Below are 21,303 nucleotides of genomic sequence, written 5' to 3' on the forward strand. Positions count from 1 at the left end.
CTGATCAGGGATTGAACCCAGGCCCCCTGCATTATGAGTTGTGGAATCTTAGCCACTGGACCACGAGGGAAGTCCCCTTTCTTAAACATTGCCACCAAGAATGCACACCACTCCACTTATTCAAATTCCACTCATCTGTCAAGACCCAGCAGGAGGCAAGCCTAAAGATGTCAGAAAGGAGGTCTCCAACCCTAGGGAGTACTGATGCAAGAAGGTCCATACTCCTTTGTTTCTTTACCTGCTTTTTTCCCGTAGAAGCTCTAATCCTATTCCAATCGGCTCAGGCATGAGATTATGACTGCCTGAGGTCCAGGCATAGGGAAAACAAGAGGAAATATGTACCTGTTGAACAGCTGAACAAAATTCTATTCTTTGCCCTGTTTTCAAGCCAGCAATGGCACCCCACTGCAGTGCTCTTGCCTGGAGAATCCCATGGACGGAGGAGCCTGGTGGGCTGCAGTCCAATGGGGTCACTAAGAGTCGGACACGACTGAGCGACTTCACTTTCACTTTTCACTTCCATGCATTGGAGAAGGAAATGGCAACTCACTCCAGTGTTCTTGCCTGGAGAATCCCAGGGACGGGGGAGCCATCTATGGGGTCCGCACAGAGTCGGACACGACTGTAGCGACTTAGCAGCAGCAGCAGCAGCAGCAGCAAGGGTTCCCTCCTCCAAGAAGCCCTCACCAAATCGAATCTCTTGGTTTAGATGAGTTACTCGCTCAGCATTTCTATTCATTGCTCTTACTATCTCAGGTCGCTAATAATTCACATCAGTTTTCTCCCCATACTATACTGAGATCCTGTCGGACTCTGCGTTCATACAGCTTTTGCCTACTCAGACAGTTCTTACTCAGCTGTTTCTTCAACCCAAAAGCCGCGCCAGTCGAGTCCATTTTCTGTTGGCTTTATCAATTACCAGGAGCTTATATGTTTGGCATTTTGATTGGCCCATTTTGTGTTTACTGTCCCGCCCTCTGAGAGGCTCCTGGACTTGGGTTTCCCCCAGGTGTATTCCCTCCCTCCTCCTTGGTTCCGCCTTTTCCACACACTGCCTCTTCTGTTTTTACCTCTACTTTCTTCCTATTGGCTCCCTTAGTCCTCCAGAGTTGGAGCTTTGGGCTGATGATTGGCTTCTCTGAACGCCCATTGTGCCCGCCCTCATACCACGTGGTATTCCTAGCGCTAATTGGGCAATTCCACCAGCTCGTTTTTTTCAAGGATTAACAATTGATTGGCTGTTCTGAGGGAGGGCTTGAAGTGAGGGGCGGGGCTAACTAAACCCCGCCCCCAGCTCCCCTGCCCTGCGGGGCAGGCGTTTCAGTCGCTCGCGGCCAGGGAGCCTAGCGGCGCTCCCAGCTGCCTTCTTTGCTTCTCTGCCCGGATCATCCTGCTGGCCCCGCCGAACAAGCGGGGGGAGCGACCCCGACTGGGGGGTCATGGCAGTAGCCTCCTCGCCCTCCGCCGCCGCTGGCCCCGCCGAGTCGCCGGCTTCTGCGAGAGGGACCCCCACCGCCTCCGCAGGCTAAGAGCCGCTGCCGCCTCCGAGCAGTGAGGGGTACTATGCTCCCTCTTTGCCTCCGCCTCCCCTTCCCGCCTGCGCAGGCACCCCTCTCGCTGCTCAGTCCCGCCTCAGGTAACGCCAAGAGAGCGCGTGGGGCACGAACCCAGGGCACCCGGCCCGCGCGCGCTGCTGCTACCCGCCTGGGCTCCGGAGCATTGGTGCTCGGGTGTTTTAGCACTGGCAGAAGTCAATCGCTTCCCGGAGGCCCTTCTCTCAGCGGCTAGGGACACTCCTCGACCCCTTCCCCTACTCTTTTCACTTCCCTCAGGGTCCCGGGACAGCTCCCCCTCTCTCCCCTCCCCCCGCGCCTTCTCTCTGCCCTCTTCAGAGGCCCGGAACCCGTGAGAAGTTCGTTCATAAATGGGACCTGGTCCCCGACTCCTCTCAGGCACTTTTCCCACTTTAGAGACTCAGGACCCCTTCGTTTCCTCGGAGAACTCCTGTGTCCGAGACCTTAAGCTTCACCCTGTCGGCTCGGACGGAGATCTGTACTGTCAAACTTTTCTCAGACATAATCTTCCCTCATCCATTTCTACCCTCAAAAGATACTTTCTTCCCCTCAGGCACTACTAGCTCCTTTTCAGTCCTCCCCTGTCATCCCTCTTATCCCAATCTCTCCTTTTCCCTCCTTTGCCTTTTATCCTTCACTTTGAACTATCTGGACTAAGCCAGTATTCAGATTTAGCTATAAGTGAAACCGGGTTTGTCGAATTTAAAAATAAAAACCTGTCAGTTTATCCCTCTGGGCAGGGTGGGGAACCTTGCTAAATAATTTGGACTTTATTCCGTAGGTATGGGGAGCTTTTAAAGCTTTTGTAAGCAGGAGTTTGGTATGGTTGATTACCTCTGGTGAAAATATGGAGGAAGAATTCAAAGTGAAGACTTGGAGGCAGACAGCCTAGGTAGTTTGGAAAGTAATGTGCTAATCCAGGTCAGAGGAGAGTGAAGAGAATGGCATGCAATCCCATGTGCTCTCAAAACAAAGTGGAGAGAATTAGTGGGAGATTTCTAACCTGACTGATGGGATGGATTGGTAATATTAATTGAAATAGAGAATAAAGGAGCAGTTATGAGGGAAGGTAATGAATTTGGTTTTGGACAAGTTTAGTTTGAGGTGTTTTTCAGATATTATTGTGGAAATTTGGGTCTGAAAGTTGGGAGAAAGTCTGGAACTGGATTCATACATTTGAGGGTCAACTAAGAATATATTCAGGATATTTGAAGCCTTAGTATGGGATGGTAATGCTGAAAGAAGAGATGAAAAGGGCTGTGAACCAGGAAGAATATCATTGTAGGGTAGTAGACACTGAGAAAGAGAGGTTAAAAGAATGGGACAAGAACTAGAACAGTGGCATTATGATAGAAGCCAAAGGAAGAAAGGATCTCAGGAAGGGAGAGGGCAACTATCAGTGTATGATACCAGTATAGTGAGAATTAGGAAGAAACCACTGAATTTAGTAATTAGGAGATCACTTGTTTTCTTTGAAAGACACTTTAGATAGCTTGATGGTGGGAATGATGGATGTCAGTAATCAGATCATGATGGATTGAGGAACAAATGTGGAAGAGTGAATAAAATTCCTTGTTCAGCAACTGTGGTTGTGAAGGAAAACTGATAGTAGTGAAACACCTTTGTTGAGATTATTCTATAGGTTGCGTATCATAAAGATGCTTTATAGATCACAACAGCCTTGTTTAGTATCAGCAGTATCCCTCTTTTATAGTTGGGAAGGCTATAGGCAAGAATTTGAAAAAAGGCTAGTTCTGAAACCTGTGTTCTGAAACCTGTGTTCTTTCCACTATGGCACATGTGTGTTTTTCTTAGTATGAGTAAAACAGTTTTGTAGGTTGAAGGGAAATTTTATTTATATGGGGAAATTTTAATATGTTGAGTGTTTCATTTTTTGACACCACAAGAATAGACATTAAGTGTGGACACTGATGTGGTTGGAGGGAAAGTGAGCGAGTTTAAAGATGGTCTTATTTTCTTGATGTGCTCGGTTATCTGTGGAGAAGTCAATTATCTTTGAAGACTGAAGGAACTATGGTGAGTTTCTGGCTTGAGTTTTATGGCCTTGGAAATCTTGAATGGAACATGAAAGAGGGATGGATTAAGGATTAAACAAACAAAAAATTGCTAACCACATGTAGGTCCAGTAATATTTATAATAATGGGGCCTAGCACCATGGATTTTATACTTCTTCAGCAGCCTAAGAGCAAGAGGGCAAAAAAGATGATTGGGTGGATCCAGAAGTGGGATTTACAAGAAAGAAAGATAAAATGGAGAGTAACTTTACATTGCTAATGATAGTGTGGGAGATGTGATGGACTTTGAGGGTCCAAGCTGGGGCTATAAGAAATAAAACGTTCACTGGGGCTAATATACTTGGAGAATAAGGAGACAATCAGAAAGGTGGTTGAAGACTAGGTTTTGTAAGAAATACAGAATGAGAAAGCTGTGAGTTCAATATAAATATAGTTTCAAGGTAAAAACTAAAAACAAGATGTAACTGTCTCAGTGCTGTTGAAGGGGAATAGAGATTATTGAACTAGTGGGAGGATAAAGGACATGACATATTATGTCATCAGTATGGATGTTGTAGTTGCTCACTATGAAGCAGGAAGTGGAACAGAGGAGATGCTGGGTCCTATATGCGGGGCTGCTCATAATTAAGGGACCCAAAATTGAGTTGGACATTCCTTGTCACTTGTTCAGAAGCAGTACTAGGTGGTACAAGTACTTGTGTGCTTGTGTGTGAATTAATGTTGAGATCCTCAGATGCTTGCTTGATACACTGGATGTATGATGTATTCTCTCATATATATATATATATATATATATTTGGGATGGTGGTCTCAAACAGTCTTTTGTAATTTGGAATATTTTAGGCCTGGCATACTGCAGTCCATGGGGTCGCAAAGAATCGGACACAACTGAGCAACTGAACTCAGGCCTGTTTAGTTCTGTTTAAAAGTGTATATGTTGAGAAGCTAGGCTAGACTCTCCAACCCATTATCCCCAATAACATTTTGTACTTATGTTATTTATAAAAACAAAGTTACACATTTTCATATTTATACGTACTCATCCTCTGGCTTATTTAGAGTAGAAAGCTGACTTGCTTTAATGATTCTTTCTCCATGTGAAAGTTTTTACAAATATAATTCCTGTGTCGTACATTTCATTTTTCTGCAAAATGAATGTTGTATTGGAATTTGAAACCTATGATAAGGGCTTTTATGAGACTTTCATCTTCCAGGAAATGAAGCCCAATTATTACATTGAGTAGTGTAGGTGATGGTGAATATTTTAGACTCACATTGTTATATATATTTTCCAAGTCATCATATGGAGATGACTTCAGTGTGGTCACACTGGTGTTACTTTTGTTGAGGGAGTGGGTGTTTCAGATAAAAACTTACTTGTGATAATTTTTATTTTAAAAAACTTCATCATCATTATTATTATTTTATGGCCACACCATGTGGCATATGGGATTTTAGTTCCCTCTGCAGTGGAAATGCAGAGTCTTAATTACTGGACCACCAGGGAAGTCTCACTTGTGACTATTTTTTTTAATGTTTGGTTGCACTGGGTCTTTTTCACGTTTGTGGGGGCTTTCTCTAGTTGCTGCGATTGGGGGCTACTCTTCTTGTGGTGCTTGGACTTACTGCAGTGGCTTCTCTTGTGGTGGATCACAGACACTAGGCGCACAGACTTCAGTAGTTGTAGTGCGTGGGCTTAGTTCCTAGACCTGGGACTGAACCTGTGCCCCGGCATTGGCTAGCAGATTCTTATCTACTGTACCACCAGGGGAGTCCTGTGATAATTTTTAAATCTTACATTCTTGAAAATTTCAGAAAGACAGTGTGACAAAATTGTAATCCATCCTGTTATGATTAACTATATGCTTGTAGGCAAAGTTCTTATGCTCTGAGCTTTTTTTTAAAAATTAATTTTTGAAAAGGTAATACATTCAAATAGTTAGTTGCCCATTTATATATTTTATGTAAGCAGCGAAAATCTCACTCCTATTCCTAGTCCTCCCATGCTCCCTTCCTGACTGCTTTTACTAGTTTCTTTACATTTTTTGAGACTTTCTTTAAGCAAATACTTACAAATATGAATATGTAATCTGATTTTTTCTACTTTTCATGCAAAAGTTAGTCCATGGTCCCCACTGTTCTGCACCTTCAAACTGTTACCCCCAAACTACTTTTTCACTTAATATATCTTAGAGATCTTTCCAGTTCAGTACATAGTTTCTGCTTTTTTAATTTTTGAAATTTAATTTATTTTTACGGTTTTTGCTCTTACCCTTTGTTTATTTTTTGGCCACATCTCGCACCTTGCAGGATCTCAGTTCCTCAACCAGGGATTGAACCTGGGACATGGCAGTGAAAGCCCAGATTCCTAACCACTAGGTCATTGGGGAACTCCTGCTTTTTAAAAAAAAATTTTTTTGCATCGTATTCATTGAATGGATGTATTATAATTTATTTCTAGTCAAATAAATTAGTTCCTTATTGTGTTGCTTCTAGTCTTGTGATATTATAAGTAGTTCTATGATGGAGACTGTTGAACATATGCATGCCATCTTACATGTGTATAAGGCCATTTGTGGGATAACTTTGTAGAAAGTGGGATTTCTAAGTTAAACGATACATGCATTTATAACTATGAAATATATTGCTGAATTGCTTTCCTTTGCTGCTGCTCCAAAATGTACGTTGCCTGTTCACTCACCAATATTAACTGTATCACAGTTACATGGTGCTTTCTGTGTTCCAGATACTAAGTGCTCTATATACATTATTTCATTTTATCTTAATAACCTCCTTTGGGTTAGGTACAATTATTATCTCCATTTTTCAGAAGAATGCTTAATGAGTAGAAAATTTAAATGCCTTGCCCAAATCACACAGCTACTGTGGCAGAAACTCAAGCTAAGTACTCTGGCTCTAGGATCAGTGTTAGCAGTATTATGTTTTGCTGTTATCAGACTTGAATTTTTGCCAGTCTGATAGAGAAAAATGATAGCTCAGAGTAGTTTTAAGTTTTAAAATATTATGTTATTAAGATCAAGGATTTTTTTTATATTGTTTGATCACTCACATTTCCATTTCTGTAAACTGTGTGTCTAAATTCTTTACCTGTTTTTCTTTTGAGTCATAGATCTCTTTCCTACTGTTCTGTAAGTCTCTTTCTCTTGATTTATAATATATATGTATTTATATATGTATATGGGCTTGCCTGGTAGCTCAGACAGTAAAGAATCTGCCTACAATGCGAGATACCTGGGTTTGATTCCTGGATCGAGAAATTCCCTGGAGAAGGAAATGGCCACCCACTCCAGTATTCTTGCCTGAAGGATTCCATGGACAGAGGCTACAGTCCATGGGGTCCGAAGAGTCGGACATGACTGAGTGACTAACACTATGTGTACTGTGTACTGTGTATCATATATATGTATGATAAGATTATAGAATACATGTTTTTTTCTTTTTCTGAAGTATTGCAGATATTTTCCCATTTTGACAGTTGTCTTCTGACTTCTTTTATTCCCATGCAGAACTTTTAGATTTTTATGTAGACAAACTTATCAGTCCTTTCTTTTATGACTTTTGGTTTTGAGTTATAGTTAGAAAGACCTTCTTCATCTCAACCCTTAGTTTTTTAATCTGTCCAATGGGAATAAGAAAACAGAATTGTTGTAAAGGTCAAAGTGCTTAGTGAACTGTAAACTGTAAATCATTATACAGATGAAATATGGTGTTTGTTGTCTTCTGAACAAATTGTATGGAGGATGTCACCTCTTCTGCATTGAATGGAATGTGCTTAGTCGCTCAGTCATGTCTGATTCTTTGTACCCTTTTGGACTATAGCCCGTCAGGCTACTCTGTCCATGGGATTTTCAGGCAAGAATAGTGGAATGGGTTACCATTTCCTCCTCCAATTAAATGGAATAGGATGACAATTTTTTTTTTTTTTTTCCTGCAGTGTGGGAAACTAGGATGGTATTGATCTTGTGGTCAGTGTTTTTCTTGGACAGTTTGCATGGTATTTTTTTTTCAAAAGTAGGCACTGTGGAAATCATGAAGTATTTTTGCACACTTAATCTTGTTTTTTTGTATTAGGTATAATTGGAATCTGACTAAAAGGTCTTAAAAATTGTTTTGCTTTTGCATTAGCTATGTTCACAAATTTGCACATTATTTACTTTGGGTATTATATTTTTACTGATTGGTAGGAATTTGTAATTTGGGAGGACCTTTCACTTTGTATGTGTGTGAGATTATAAAACTAATGCATGTTTGTTAAGAAGGAATTGGGAAATAGAGATGATTTTAAATTATTCATATCTTCCCCAAATTCAAAGACTCTCAGGGTTCTTTTTGTGTGTGTGTCTATATTGTCATCACTAGCCCTCTATGGCTTGGCAAAGTGCCTGGCCCTTAAGGTGCTAAATAAATATTTGTTGACTGAATGAATGGATGGATAAATATGTTTTTACATAGAAGGTATGGAAGTTCAATGACATAATTATTTATTTTAGTTTATTCCCGCTGTAAATTTTTATTCATACAATAATATTAAAGTTTTTATGCCATACTCATTTGGAGGTGAGTAAGTTCAAGTCTAAGTCCTCATGGAGCTCATAGTGCAGTGAAAGGGATAGATAAGCAGCCATTAAAATACTGTATGATAACTATTATAGCAGAGCTTTGTGCAAGGCATTATCAAAACACAGCAGAGATTGAAGAGTCAGAGAACACTTCCCATATGAGATGATCCCCAGAGAGCCATGTAGAAGAGGTCAAGAAAAACACGCCAGAGGGAAGGAATATTCCTTCTAGGCACTGAAGTATGACTAGGGCACTATAAGTAGTTCTCTGTGTTTGTAGCAGATTGTGTCTGTGGGTAAAGGAATACAAATAGATGAGGCTGGAGATGTGGCCAGGGGCCAAATAACAAAGAGCCTTTGTGTCACACATGAAAAATTCTCAGATTTACTCATTTTGGAGAGTAAATTGGGAGAGGTGTGAGAGTGAAGTTAGGAAGACCAAGAAGATGTTGAATACAACAGCTGGAATGAGGTGAACATCATTTAAGCTGAGTTAGGAGGGGAAAGCTACACTTGAAAGAAGGGTTAAGTCTGGGGTATAACAATTAGGCCAGTTTTAGTAGAGCAAAGTCTTTGAATGCCAAGCTAAGAAGTTTTATATGCAACAGATGTCATTGAATTTTTTTTAACCATCATAAATGTTGAATTTTTTAAATTGTCATGTGTTGTGTGAACTGTTACAGGTTGCAGTTTGCTTCCTTCTCAGTTCAGTTCAGTTCAGTTGCTCAGTCATGTCCGACTCTTTGCGACCCCATGAACCACAGCACGCCAGGCCTCCCTGTCCATCACCAACTCCTGGAGTCCACCCAAACTCATGTCCATTGAGTCTGTGATGCTATCCAACCATCTCATCCTCTGTCATCCCCTTCTCCTCCTGCCCTCAATCTTTCCCAGCATCAGGGTCTTTTCAAATGAGTTAGCTCTTTGCATCAGGTGGCCAAAGTATTGAAGTTTCATCTTCAACATCAGTCCTTCCAATGAACACCCAGGACTGATCTCCTTTAGGATGGACTGGTTGGATCTCCTTGCAGTCCAAGGGACTCTCAAGAGTCTTCTCCAACACCACAGTTCAAAAGCATCAATTCTTCTGTGCTCAGCTTTCTTTATAGTCCAACTCTCACATCCATACATGACCACTGGAAAAACCAGAGCCTGGACTAGACGGACCTTTGTTGGCAAAGTAATGTCTCTGCTTTTTAATATGCTGTCTAGTTTGGTCATAATTTTCCTTCCAAGGAGTAAGCGTCTTTTAATTTTCTGGCTGCAATGACCATCTGCAGTGATTTTGGAGCCTTCCCCCACTGTTTCCCCATCTATTTGCCATGAAGTGATGAGACTGGATCCCATAATCTTAGTTTTCTGAATGTTGAGCTTTAAGTTTTTTCACTCTCCTCTCTCACTTTCATCAAGAGGCTCTTTAGTTCTTCTTCACTTTCTGCCATAAGGGTGGTGTCATCTGCATATCTGAGGTTATTGATATTTCTCCTGACAATCTTGATTCCAGGTTGTGCTTCTTCCAGCGCAGCATTTCTCATGATGTACTCTGCATAGAAGTTAAATAAGCAGGGTGACAATATACAGCCTTGACGTACTCTTTTCCTATTTGGAACCAGTCTGTTGTTCCATTTCCAGTTCTAACTGTTGCTTCCTGACCTGCATACAGATTTCTCAAGAGGCAGGTCAGGTGGTCTGGTATTCCCATCTCTTTCACAATTTTCCACAGTTTATTGTGATCCACACAGTCAAAGGCTTTGGCATAGTCAATAAAGCAGAAGTAGATGCTTTTCTGGAACTCTCTTGTTTTTTTGATGAGCCAATGGATGTTGGCAGTTTGATCTCTGGTTCCTCTGTCTTTTCTAAATCCAGCTTGAACATCTGGGAGGTCATGGTTCACGTATTGTTGAAGCCTGGCTTGAAGAATTTTGAGCGTTACTTTACTAGCGTGTGAGATGAGTGCAACTGTGTGGTAGTTTGAGCATTCTTTGGCATTGCCTTTCTTTGGGATTGGAATGAAAATTGACCTTTGCCAGTCCTGTGGCTACTGCTCAGTTTTCCAAATTTGCTGACATATTGAGTGCAGCACTTTCACAGCATCATGTTTTAGGATTTGAAATAGCTTAACTGGAATTCCTTCACCTCCACTAGCTTTGTTCGTAGTGATGCTTCCTAAGGCCCACTTGACTTCACATTCCAGAATGTCTGGCTCTAGGTGGGTGATCACACCATTATGATTATCTGGGTTGTGAAGATCTTTTTTGTATAGTTCTTCTGTGTATTCTTGCCACCTCTTCTTAATATCTTATGCTTCTGTTAGGTCCATACCATTTCTGTCCTTTATTGAGCGAATCTTTGGATGAAATGTTCCCTTGATATCTCTAATTTTCTTGAAGAGATCTCTAGTCTTTCCCATTCTATTGTTTTCCTCTATTTCTTTGCATTGATTGCTGAGGAAGGCTTTCTTATCTCTCCTTGCTATTCTTTGGAACTCTGCATTCAAATGGGCATATCTTGCCTTTTCTCCTTTGCTTTTCACTTCTCTTTTCACAGCTATTTGTTAGGCCTCCTCAGACAGCCATTTTGCTTTTTTGTATTTCTTTTTCTTGGGGATGGTCTTGATTTCTGTCTCTTGTACAATGTCACGAACCTCCGTCCATAGTTCATCAGGCACTCTCTAGCAGATCTAGTCCCTTAAATCTATTTGTCACTTCCACTGTATAATCATAAGGGATTTGATTTAGGTCATACCTGAATGGTCTAGTGGTTTTCCCCACTTTATTCAATGCTTCCTTCTGGCTAGTCTGAAATGATGTTGAAATCTTTTATGCCTGTGAAATAATAGAAATGTTATCAAAATTGTCTCTAAACAAATGAAATTTCAGACTGGAATATGCCCCTTTATTTGGAAAGTATGCACACACACACACACACATACACACACACACACACAGAGTGAAGACCCATGAAAATAGGCATTGTTTGCAAATACCTTTTGTTAATAGTTATCCAGTGGTTAGGACTGCTTTTTCACTGCAGGGCACTCTGTTTGATTTTTGGTGGGGGAAGCTGCTTGGCATGGTCAAAAAAAACCTCCCAAAACAAACCAAAAAAACCCTGCAAAAGTCCTCTTAAAGCTCCATAATTACATTAAATAATACATTTTTATTTTTGAAGTGGAATTTTTTTCCTGAATTTAAATCAGAAAGAAATATTTTAAGGAAGCAAATCCCTATCAGAAAGTAGAAGAAATGCCAGGTGGTGTGCTGTCGTTGGGCTTCCCAGGTGGCTCAGTGGGTGAAGAATCTGCCTGCAGTGCAGGAGATGCAGGTTTGATCCCTGGGTTGGGAAGAGCCCCTGGAGGAGGGCATGGCAACCCACTCCAGTGTTCTTGTCTGCAGAATCTCGTGGATAGAGAAGCCTGGTGGGTCGCAGAGTCGAACACAACTGAAGCAACTGAGCATGCATGCATGCGTGCTGTGGTTAATACGAACTTAACTGAATTACTACATCTTTTATATTTTTATTTCTGTACACTCATAATTGAATGTTTTCAGAGACTCAGGTTCATTATACATTGATTGTGAAATTATTTGCATTTTGCTATATTTATTATCAATATAGCATTACAGATAGTTTAGAGTAAGAGTCAAGAATGAGTCATACATTTCCATCCAAAACAACATTATCACTTTGGTGTAATTCCTTTTTTTCCAGTGCATAATTTTATATAATTATTGATTATTCAGTTTTTGTATTTTTGCCCTTCCCTCTTCCTATTTAACATATATCGTAAATTTCATCTCATGTCATTTATGCTCCTGTGGTGGTAGGGATGAAAGGGTGATTTTTAGTTCTAACCTTTTAATCTAAATTTTTAAAAGCAAAAATTAATGCAAGATAATTGTGAAAAAAAAAAACTGAACAGAAATGTATTCCATACAAAAATGAGTCTTGTATAATCATCTCCTCCATCAAGATGACAGTTTAATATATGAATGCCTCTAAATTGTTTTTTGGATATATATTAATATTTACTATTATATTTAAAAAATAAAAATAAGATTGCACTATACATTTTGTTTTGCAACATACTATGGTCACTGGACAGTGAAACTTGAACATGTCCCTATGTTAGTATATATAGAACTTATCTCGTTCTTTGAGTGACTATATAATACATTATTTGGATATACTACAGTTTATTTAACCACCCTATTGATGGATATTTGGATTGTCTCCAGTTTTTTTTTTTTTTTTTCTGTTACTGACAGCATGTAAGTTAATACATTCTTGTATATATATATTTTATGTGCTTATAGTTAAGTGTCACTTTTAATGGCTGTTAAGTATTCCCTTTAGTAGAAATGATACATTTGGAAGAGAAATAAGATTGAATAAAAAATATTTTTGGTGAATATTTTTTGACAATACTTTATATTACTAGTTTTGTTTTGCCTTTTATCAGATTTTTCCTTCGACATCAACTTTGTAATGTAAACTATAGAAGAGCCGGCCCTAACCCCAGGAACCTAACTTCCTCTTTTCTCTTGATTGCTTTTATCCCCAGTCTCTTAAATAGCCTTCTAACTCAAAAGAAGAGGTGACTTGCCTAACTGACCTAAGTGGTCTTCTTAAATTCAAATAGGAAAATTTATCAGGAAATTCCCTGGCAGTTCAGTGGTTAGGACTCTGTGCTCTCACTGCCAAGGGCCCTGCTTCAGTCCCTGGTGGTGAATGAAGATCCCACAAGCTGAGTGGCCAAGAAAAAAAAAAAAGAGAACGCTTATCAAAATAGAGATTATTTTGGAAATTCATACATCCTCTTAGTATTTTAGCATGTCAGCTTATTTGAATAGGATCCAATATGAGTTTATCCTGTGTCAAGCTTCATGTTCCAGCATACAAAATTTTAGATACATTTGGTGTACTTAGAAGATGAGCCTCTTGCCCGTCATGCATCGCATGTTTGTGGGGAACCTGGTGCTAAACCGTTCGTAGATGACTTTCTTCTGGGTCGGGATTTTGTGGGTAGCAGAGCAGTTCTCTCGCTGTGATCTACTGAAAGTCAGTCCATGACACAAGGATTTGAAAAAAATAAAAGAAATTAAAAAAAAAGAAAATCAGAAGGAATTTCCTGGCAATCCAGGGGTTAGAGCTCCACGCTGTCATTGCTGAGGGCCCAGGTTCAGTCCCTGATTGGGGAACTAAAATCCCACAAGCCAAAAAAAAAAAAAAAAAGATTGGAAACAAAACTTTTTATATTCAGATTACAGTTATGGGAAATAATAGTCCTCAATTCTCTCCTAGTTAGATCATATATGTAATATCATGTACATTTTTTTGCTATTGTGTTTTAGAGGGCCTTTGATGATTTGGAGGGTAATTAAGGCTAAACTTTAAAGAAGGTAACCAGGAATCGCTTGATGCCCTGTTCCATAGGAGACCTTAAAGGCTTGTGTGTATCTCCCCTGGAGAAAACTTGGTAACTGAAAATATATCATAAAGAAGAAAACCAAACTTAATTTGTTATATACTTACAGCATCCAGAACTAGGATTAAGGTTGGGGTTGGGGAGAGAGAGGAAAGGGAACTCATTTTTATTGCATGCTTACTGTGTGTTAGGACCTTGCCTTGTGCTTCATCAGTTCAGTTCAGTTCAGTCACTCAGTCATGTCCAACTCTGCGACCCCATGAATCGCAGCACGCCAGGCCTCCTTGTCCATCACCAACTCCCGGAGTTCACTCAAACTCACGTCCATAGAGTCAGTGATGCCATCCAGCCATCTCATCCTCTGTCATCCCCTCTTCCTCCTGCCCCCAATCCCTCCCATTATCAGAGTCTTTTCCAATGAGTCAGCTCTTTCGCATGAGGAGTCCAAAGTACTGGAGTTTCAGCTTTAGCATCATTCCTTCCAAAGAACACCTAGGGCTGATCTCCTTTAGAATGGACTGGTTGGATCTCCTTGCAGTCCAAGGGACTCTTAAGGATCTTCTCCAACACCGCAGTTCAAAAGCATCAATTCTTCGGCACTCAGCTTTCTTCACAGTCCAACTCTAACATCCATACATGACCACAGGAAAAACCATAGCCTTGACTAGACGGACCTTTGTTGGCAAAGTAATGTCTCTGCTTTTCAATATGGTGTCTAGGTTGGTCATAACTTTCCTTCCAAGGAGTAAGCATCTTTTAATTTCATGGCTGCAGTCACCATCTGCAGTGATTTTGGAGCCCCCCAAAATAAAGTCTGACACTGTTTCCACTGTTTCCCCATCTTTTTGCCATGAAGTGATGGGACTAGATGCCATGATCTTCATTTTCTGAATGTTGAGCTTTAAGCCAACTTTTTCACTCTCCTCTTTCACTTTCATCAAGAGGCGTTTTAGTTCCTCTTCACTTTCTGCCATAAGGGTGGTATCATCTGCATATCTGAGGTTATTGATATTTCTCCCAGCAATCTTGATTCCAGCTTGTGCTTCTTCCAGCCCAGCGTTTCTCATGCTTCATATATGCATTAAAAAAAATTTTATATTAGTGGCACTGGGTCTTAGTTGTGGCATGCAGGATCTTTAGTTGCAGCATACAAATTCTTAGTTGCAGCATGTGGGAACTAGTTCCCTGACCAGGGATTGAACCTGTGGCCCCCTGCATTGGGAGCTTGAAGTCTTAACCACTGGACCACCAGGAAAGTCCCTTCACATATGCATTTTTAGAATTCCTTAGTATGTCCTCATTTAATTATCATAACAACTCAGTGAAGTATAGTTAATGTTTACCTTTAATTTGTAAATTAGGGGAGAAGTTAATTAATATGCCTAAGATCATTCACCTACTAAGTTAGAGTCAGAATTTTTTAAATTTGTGTCAGTTTGGTCACATGAAGGAAAGTTATGACCAACCTAGATAGCATATTGAAAAGCAGAGATATTACTTTGCCAACAAAGGTCCATCTAGTCAAGGCTATGCTTTTTCCAGTTGTCATGTATGGATGTGAGAGTTGGACTGTGAAGAAAGCTGAGTGCCGAAGAATTGATGCTTTTGAACTGTGGTGTTGAAGACTCTTGAGAGTCCCTTAGACTGCAAGGAGATCCAACCGGTCCATTCTGAAGGACATCAGCCCTGGGATTTCTTTGGAAGGAATGATCCAGTACTTTGGCCACCTCATGCGAAGAGTTGACTCATTGGAAAAGATTCTGATGCTGGGAGGGATTGGGGGCAGGAGGAGAAGGGGATGACAGAGGATGAGATGGCTGGATGGCATCACTGACTCGATGGACATGAGTTTGAGTGTACTCTGGGAGTTTGTGATGGACGGGGAGGCCTGGCATGCTGCAATTCATGGGGTCGCAAAGAGTCGGACATGACTGAGCAATTGAACTGAACATACACATGTTTTAAATAATATGTAATAATATGTTATTTTAGAAAAATTGTCCCCCTCCGCCCCCCGCTGCTCTCATTTCATGAAATTTTATCTATCTTTACATGCTTTTTCAATCTCAGTATCTTTGCTATCACTGGGTCTTTTTTAAATTATCTAGCACAGTTTGCATGGTATATTTTCTGCTCTTTCCTCTTAGCTGTTTTATTTTTTTAATTAATTTTTATTAGAGTATAGTGGATTTACAATATTATGTTAATTGTTACAATGTGGTGTTAGTTTCTGCTGTATATGAAAGTGAATCAGTAATACATATGCATATAATAACTCTTTTTTTAGAGTCTTTTCCCCTTTAGGCCATTATAGAATACTGAATAGAGGTCCCTGTGCTATACATTAGGTTCTTTAGTTTCTAAGCTGTTTTAGAAAGTACATTTTTTTGAATATGTATATGGTACTTTATTAGAAGTTTTATTCTAAGCAAGAAAAAGTCATTCACACAACATAAGACCATTTGGTTTTTCCATTTCTCTTGTTGGTGTTTGTGAGCTCTGTGCTTCATTCATTTGCTTGTTTTTTAATTGACAAAAAGTTTATCATCTTTTGTTTCTGAAGCCTTTTTCGTTTTTGTTATTATCATGATAAAAATATAACAAACACCCATTTACCTGTCACCTATCTTAGTTATTAACATTTTGTAAAATTTGCTACGTCTTTTTTTTCTGATGTATTTTAGCACAAATATAGACATGATATTTCACTTCTATTTCTGTATCTCCAAAAATAGGTCTTATATAATCTTAATATCATTATCACACTTAAGTTAATAATAACTTTCTGATAACAGCTAATAGTAGTCCTTATTAAAAATTCCCCAGTTGTCTTTTATACCTAGTTTGTTCAAATCGAGATTCAATCCAGTATCATTGTTTTGGTTGTTAATATTCTTAATTCTCCTTCAGAGTTAGAATTTGAATATCGTGGCATGCTTTTTCTTTCTGTCTTTCTTAATATTTATTTAACTGTGCCAGGTTTTGGTTGTGGCATGTGGGATCTAGTTCCCTGACCAGGGAGCGAACCTGTGCCCCCTGCATTGGGAGCTCAGAGTCTTAACCATTAGACCACCAGCGAAGTCCCCATGCTGTGCTTTTCCTCTGCTTTTCTTGGGGGGGGGAGGTGGGCGGGAAACTTTGTAACAATCAGAACTTTCCAGTAGTAGAACAGGCTGATGAAGGAATTAGTGAGCTCAAAGAGAGCTCACTAGTGGTGTTTCAGTAGGCTGAGCTAACTCTGGCCTCTGTAGTTTCCAATCCAGTGGACACTTTTCTTCATTTTGTTTGACTGGTTTGTAACTTTCGATATGTTTGTCTTTCCCACCTTTGGCCTGTGTGACATGCTTCCTTTTGGTTTTATCCTTACCTGTTGTTTCTTTTTCTTCTGTATGTGTTGACGGTCGCTACGTCGCTTCAGTCGTGTCCTACTCTGTGCGACCCCATAGATGGCCGCCCACCAGGCTCCGCCGTCCCTGGGATTCTCCAGGCAAGAACACTGGAGTGGATTGCCATTTCCTTCTCCAATGCATGAAAGTGAAAAGTGAAAGTGAAGTCGCTCAGTCGTGTCCGACTCTTCGAGACCCCATGGACTGCAGCCTACCAGGGTCCTCTGTCCATGGGATTTTCCAGGCAAGAGTACTGGAGTGGGTTGCCATTGCCTTCTCCTATGGTCCCTTGACCTCTTATCTAATCTTAGCTAAGGAAGCAGGAAAGAGACTGGGCTTTGGAACATAGTAGCAGCTCAGTAAATGGTCACCACTGACTCATTTTTCTACTTGGGGAAACTCTTTGGAATATCAGTAGGTGCTAAGTTAATTAACATTTTCAGGTTGCTTCCATTGTCTTGGTTATTGTAAATAGTGCTGCTGTGAACATTGAGGTGCATGTATCTTTTTGAATTATAGTTTTCTCTGGATATATGCCCAGGAGTGAGATGGCAGGATCATTGGGTAATTCTATTTTTAATTTTTTAAGGAACCTCTATACTGTTCTCCATAGTGGTTGTATCAGTTTGTATTCCCACATTCAGTGTGGGAGGGTTCCCTATCTCCACAACCTCTATGCTGCTGCTGCTGCTAAGTCACTTCAGTCGTGTCCGACTCTGTGTGACCCCACAGACGGCAGCCCACCAGGCTCCTTCGTCCCTGGGATTCTCCAGGCAAGAACGCTGGAGTGGGTTGCCATTTCCTTCTCCAATGCATGAAAGTGAAAAGTGAAAGTGAAATTGCTCAGTCATGTCTGACTCTTCATGACCCCATGGACTGCAGCCTACCAGGCTCCTCCATCCATGGGAGTTTCCAGGCAAGAGCACTGGAGTGGGTTGCCATTGCCTTCTCCGCCACAACCTCTATAGCATTTGTTGTTTGCAGACTGTTTTTTGACTATGTTGCATGGCATGCCAGATCTTAGTGACCCTGACAAGGATTGAATCAGTGCCCCCTGCATTGGAAGCTCAGGGTCTTAATCATTGGACTACCAGGGAAGTCCCTATTTATAGACTTTTTGATGATGGCCATTCTGACCTGCATGAAATGGTACCTCACTGTAGTTTTGATTTGCATTTCTCTGATCATTAGTAATGTTGAGCATCTTTTCATATGCTTGTTGGCATTCTATATGTCTTCTTCAGAGAAATGTTTGTTTAAATCTTCTGCCCATTTTCTTTTTTTTGGCGAGGTGGTGTTGGTGGTATGGGGCATGTGTGATCTTCCTGACCAGGGACTGAACCCATGCCCCTGAAAAGGAAGCATAGAATCTTAACCACTGGACCACCAGGGAAGTTCCCTGCCCATTTTCTTATTGAGTTGTTTGTTTTTCTGTTATTGAGTTATATGAGATGTTTGTATATTTTGGAAATTAAGCCCTTATTGGTTGCATTGTTTGCAAATATTTTCTCTCAGTTCGTAGGTTGTGTTTCTGTTTTGTTTATGACTTCCTTTTGCTGTGCAAAAGCTTATAAGTTTGATTAGGTCCCATTTGTTTACTTTGCTTTTATTTCTATTAGCTTGGGAGACTGATCTAAGAACATTGGTATGATTTATGTCAGAGAATGTTTTGCCTATGTTCTCTTCTAAAAATTTGATGGTGTCATGTCTTATATTTTGGAGAAGGAAATGGCAACCCACTCCAGTATTCTTGCCTGGAGAATCCCATGGACAGAGGAGCCTGACAGGCTACAGTCCATGGGATTGCAAGAGTCGGACACGACTTGGTGACTAAACCACCACCACCACCAACAACAAAGAAAAGATTAGATTTGCAAGCTTTTAAATACAGAAGAGCATTTATAACACTTTTCTATTGTTTACATGAAAGTAATGATGGTAATGGGAGAAGGCAATGGCACCCCACTCCAGTACTCTTGCCTGGAATATCCCATGGATGGAGGAGCCTGGTAGGCTGCAGTCCATGGGGTTTCACAGAGTTGGACACGACTGAAGCGACTTAGTAGTAGTAGTCTTATATTTAAGTCTTTATACCATTTTGAGTTTATTTTTGTGCATGGTGTGACAGAGTGTTCTAACTTCATTGATTTATATGTGGATGACCAACTTTCCTAACATCAGTTGCTGAAGAGACTATCTTTTGTCCATTGTATATTCTTGCCTCCTTTGTTGATTAATTACCTGAAAGTGTGTGGGTTTATTTCTGGGCTGTCTATTCTGTTCCACTAATCATAGGTCTGACTTTGTGCCAGTACCTTACTGTTTTGATTACTGTAGCTTTGCAGCATTGTCTGAAGCCTGGGAGGGTTATGCCTCCTGCTTTGTTCTTTTTCCTCAGGATTGCTTTGACTGTTCTGGCTCTTTTGAGGATCCCTGTAAATTTTAGGATTATTCTAGTTCTGTGAAAAATGTCATTGGTAATTTGGTAGGAGTTGCATTAAATCTGTAGATTGCTTTGGGTTTTTTGTTTATCTTTTAATTTCATTTTATCTATGATTTTTATTAAAACATTTTTTTGGCTGTACCATATAGCTTGAGGGATTTTAGTTCCCCAACCAGGGATTGAACCCGGGCTACAGTGGATCTCCAGGGAATTCCTATTCTGTTCATCTTTAAAAAAAAAAAAATTGGTTTATTTATGGCTTCTCTGGGACTTTGTTGCTGTGCATGAGCTTTCCCTAGTTGCAGCGAGTTGCGGCTACTCTTTAGTTGCAATGCATGGGCTTCCCATTGCAGTGGCTTCTCGTGTTGCAGAGCATGAGCTACGACACAGGCTTCAGTGGTTGCAGCACGTGGGCTCTAGAGCACAGGCTCAGTAGTTGTGGCACACAGGCTTAGTTGCCCTGTGGCATGTAGAATCTTCTTGGATCAGGGATGAACCTGTGTCTCCTGCATTGGCAGGCAGATTTTTAACCAGTGGACCACCAGGAAAGTCCTTGTTCCCCTTTTTTAAATCACATATTTCCTTTCCTACTTCTTCGCCCTCAAGTATTAAGTATTAAGTATTAAGCCCTCCTTACTTCTAACCTGTTACTAACAATTAGTATGCTATATTGTACTTATTGATTTACATGTGTTTTCCTGGGAGACTAAGTTCCTGGAGGGGTGGAGTCATGTTTTATTCAATTTTCTATGTCTTCGCAGAGACATAATAGTATAGTGATTAATGACATAGGCTCTGGATTTGAATTTCTGGCTCTACCACGTCTTGGCTCTAAGAACTTGGGCAGGTTAAGTAATTCCTTCATGTCATGTCTTTGTTTCCACATTCATAGAAAGGGATACTAATACAGTTGACCCTTGAACAATATGAATTTGAGCTGCACAGGTCCACTTACATGCATATTTTTTTCAATAGTAAATACTATGGTACACATGATCTGAGACTGGTTGGATGCAAAGGAACTTGGGGACCATATATATATATATATATATATATATATATATATATATATGTTTAACTGCATTGAGGGTCAGAGTTAACCCCCACCACTGTTCAAGGATCAACTGTAGTTATCTGTTTTATAGGACTGATATGGATATTAAATATAAAGCACTTGGAAGAATATCTGGATTATAGTAAATGCTCTGTAAATATTATAGCACATACCGTAATGCCCTGTACCTAGTGGGGATCCAACATTTGATTTTTTTAATAGAGGGGATTGTTGAATTGGCTGAAAGATTGGACTCAGTTCAGTTCAGTCGCTCAGTTGCGTCCGACTCTGCGACCCCATGGACTGCAGCATGCCAGGCTTCCCTGTCCTTCACCAACTCCCGGAGCTTGCTCAAACTCATGTCCATCGAGTCAGTGATGCCATCCAACTATCTCATCCTCTGTCGACCCTTCTTCTCCTGCCTTCACTCTTTCCCAGCATCAGAGTCTTTTCAAATGAGTCAGTTCTTCTCATCAGGTGGCCAAAGTACTGGAGTTTCAGCTTCAGCATCAGTCCTTCCAGTGAATATTGGAAAGATTGGACTAACCTCTAAATGTCTTTACAACTTTCAACCTAAGTTTCTGTTTTATGTCATGACCTAGGGCCTGGTGGATTGTAGTTATAACAGCATATAATATGCTTATCCAAAAGAGACAATACAGTTTTAAGAACTGGCTTTTTGATCTGTCTGGCAGTAATATATGCCATTGTGTATACTCATGACTAATTAAATAGGGGATGCCAGTTTTTATGTTAGATTGCTTTTGGTTTGAATGGAAACTGCAACTCATTATTTCACAG

At 40.3% G+C, this 21,303-nt stretch overlaps 1 protein-coding gene across 6 annotated transcripts in view; it reads left to right on the plus strand.

Moving 5' to 3' along the window:
- Window positions 1–1,261: 1,261 nt before the first annotated feature.
- The window catches only part of TESK2 (testis associated actin remodelling kinase 2), a 139,697-nt gene continuing 119,655 nt past the window's right edge, over window positions 1,262–21,303 (plus strand). For 2 of the 6 annotated variants that reach the window (XM_055586048.1, XM_055586052.1), the window contains exon 1: window positions 1,263–1,636. The gene's annotated coding sequence lies outside the window, so the exon portion shown is untranslated. Of the gene's footprint in view, window positions 1,637–21,303 lie in introns of all 6 variants that reach the window. The other 4 variants (XM_055586047.1, XM_055586050.1, XM_055586049.1 and 1 more) reach the window with 3 other exon arrangements.

Source organism: Bubalus kerabau, chromosome 6, assembly GCF_029407905.1.
Source record: "Bubalus kerabau isolate K-KA32 ecotype Philippines breed swamp buffalo chromosome 6, PCC_UOA_SB_1v2, whole genome shotgun sequence".
In the NCBI taxonomy this organism is placed as follows: domain Eukaryota; kingdom Metazoa; phylum Chordata; class Mammalia; order Artiodactyla; family Bovidae; genus Bubalus; species Bubalus kerabau.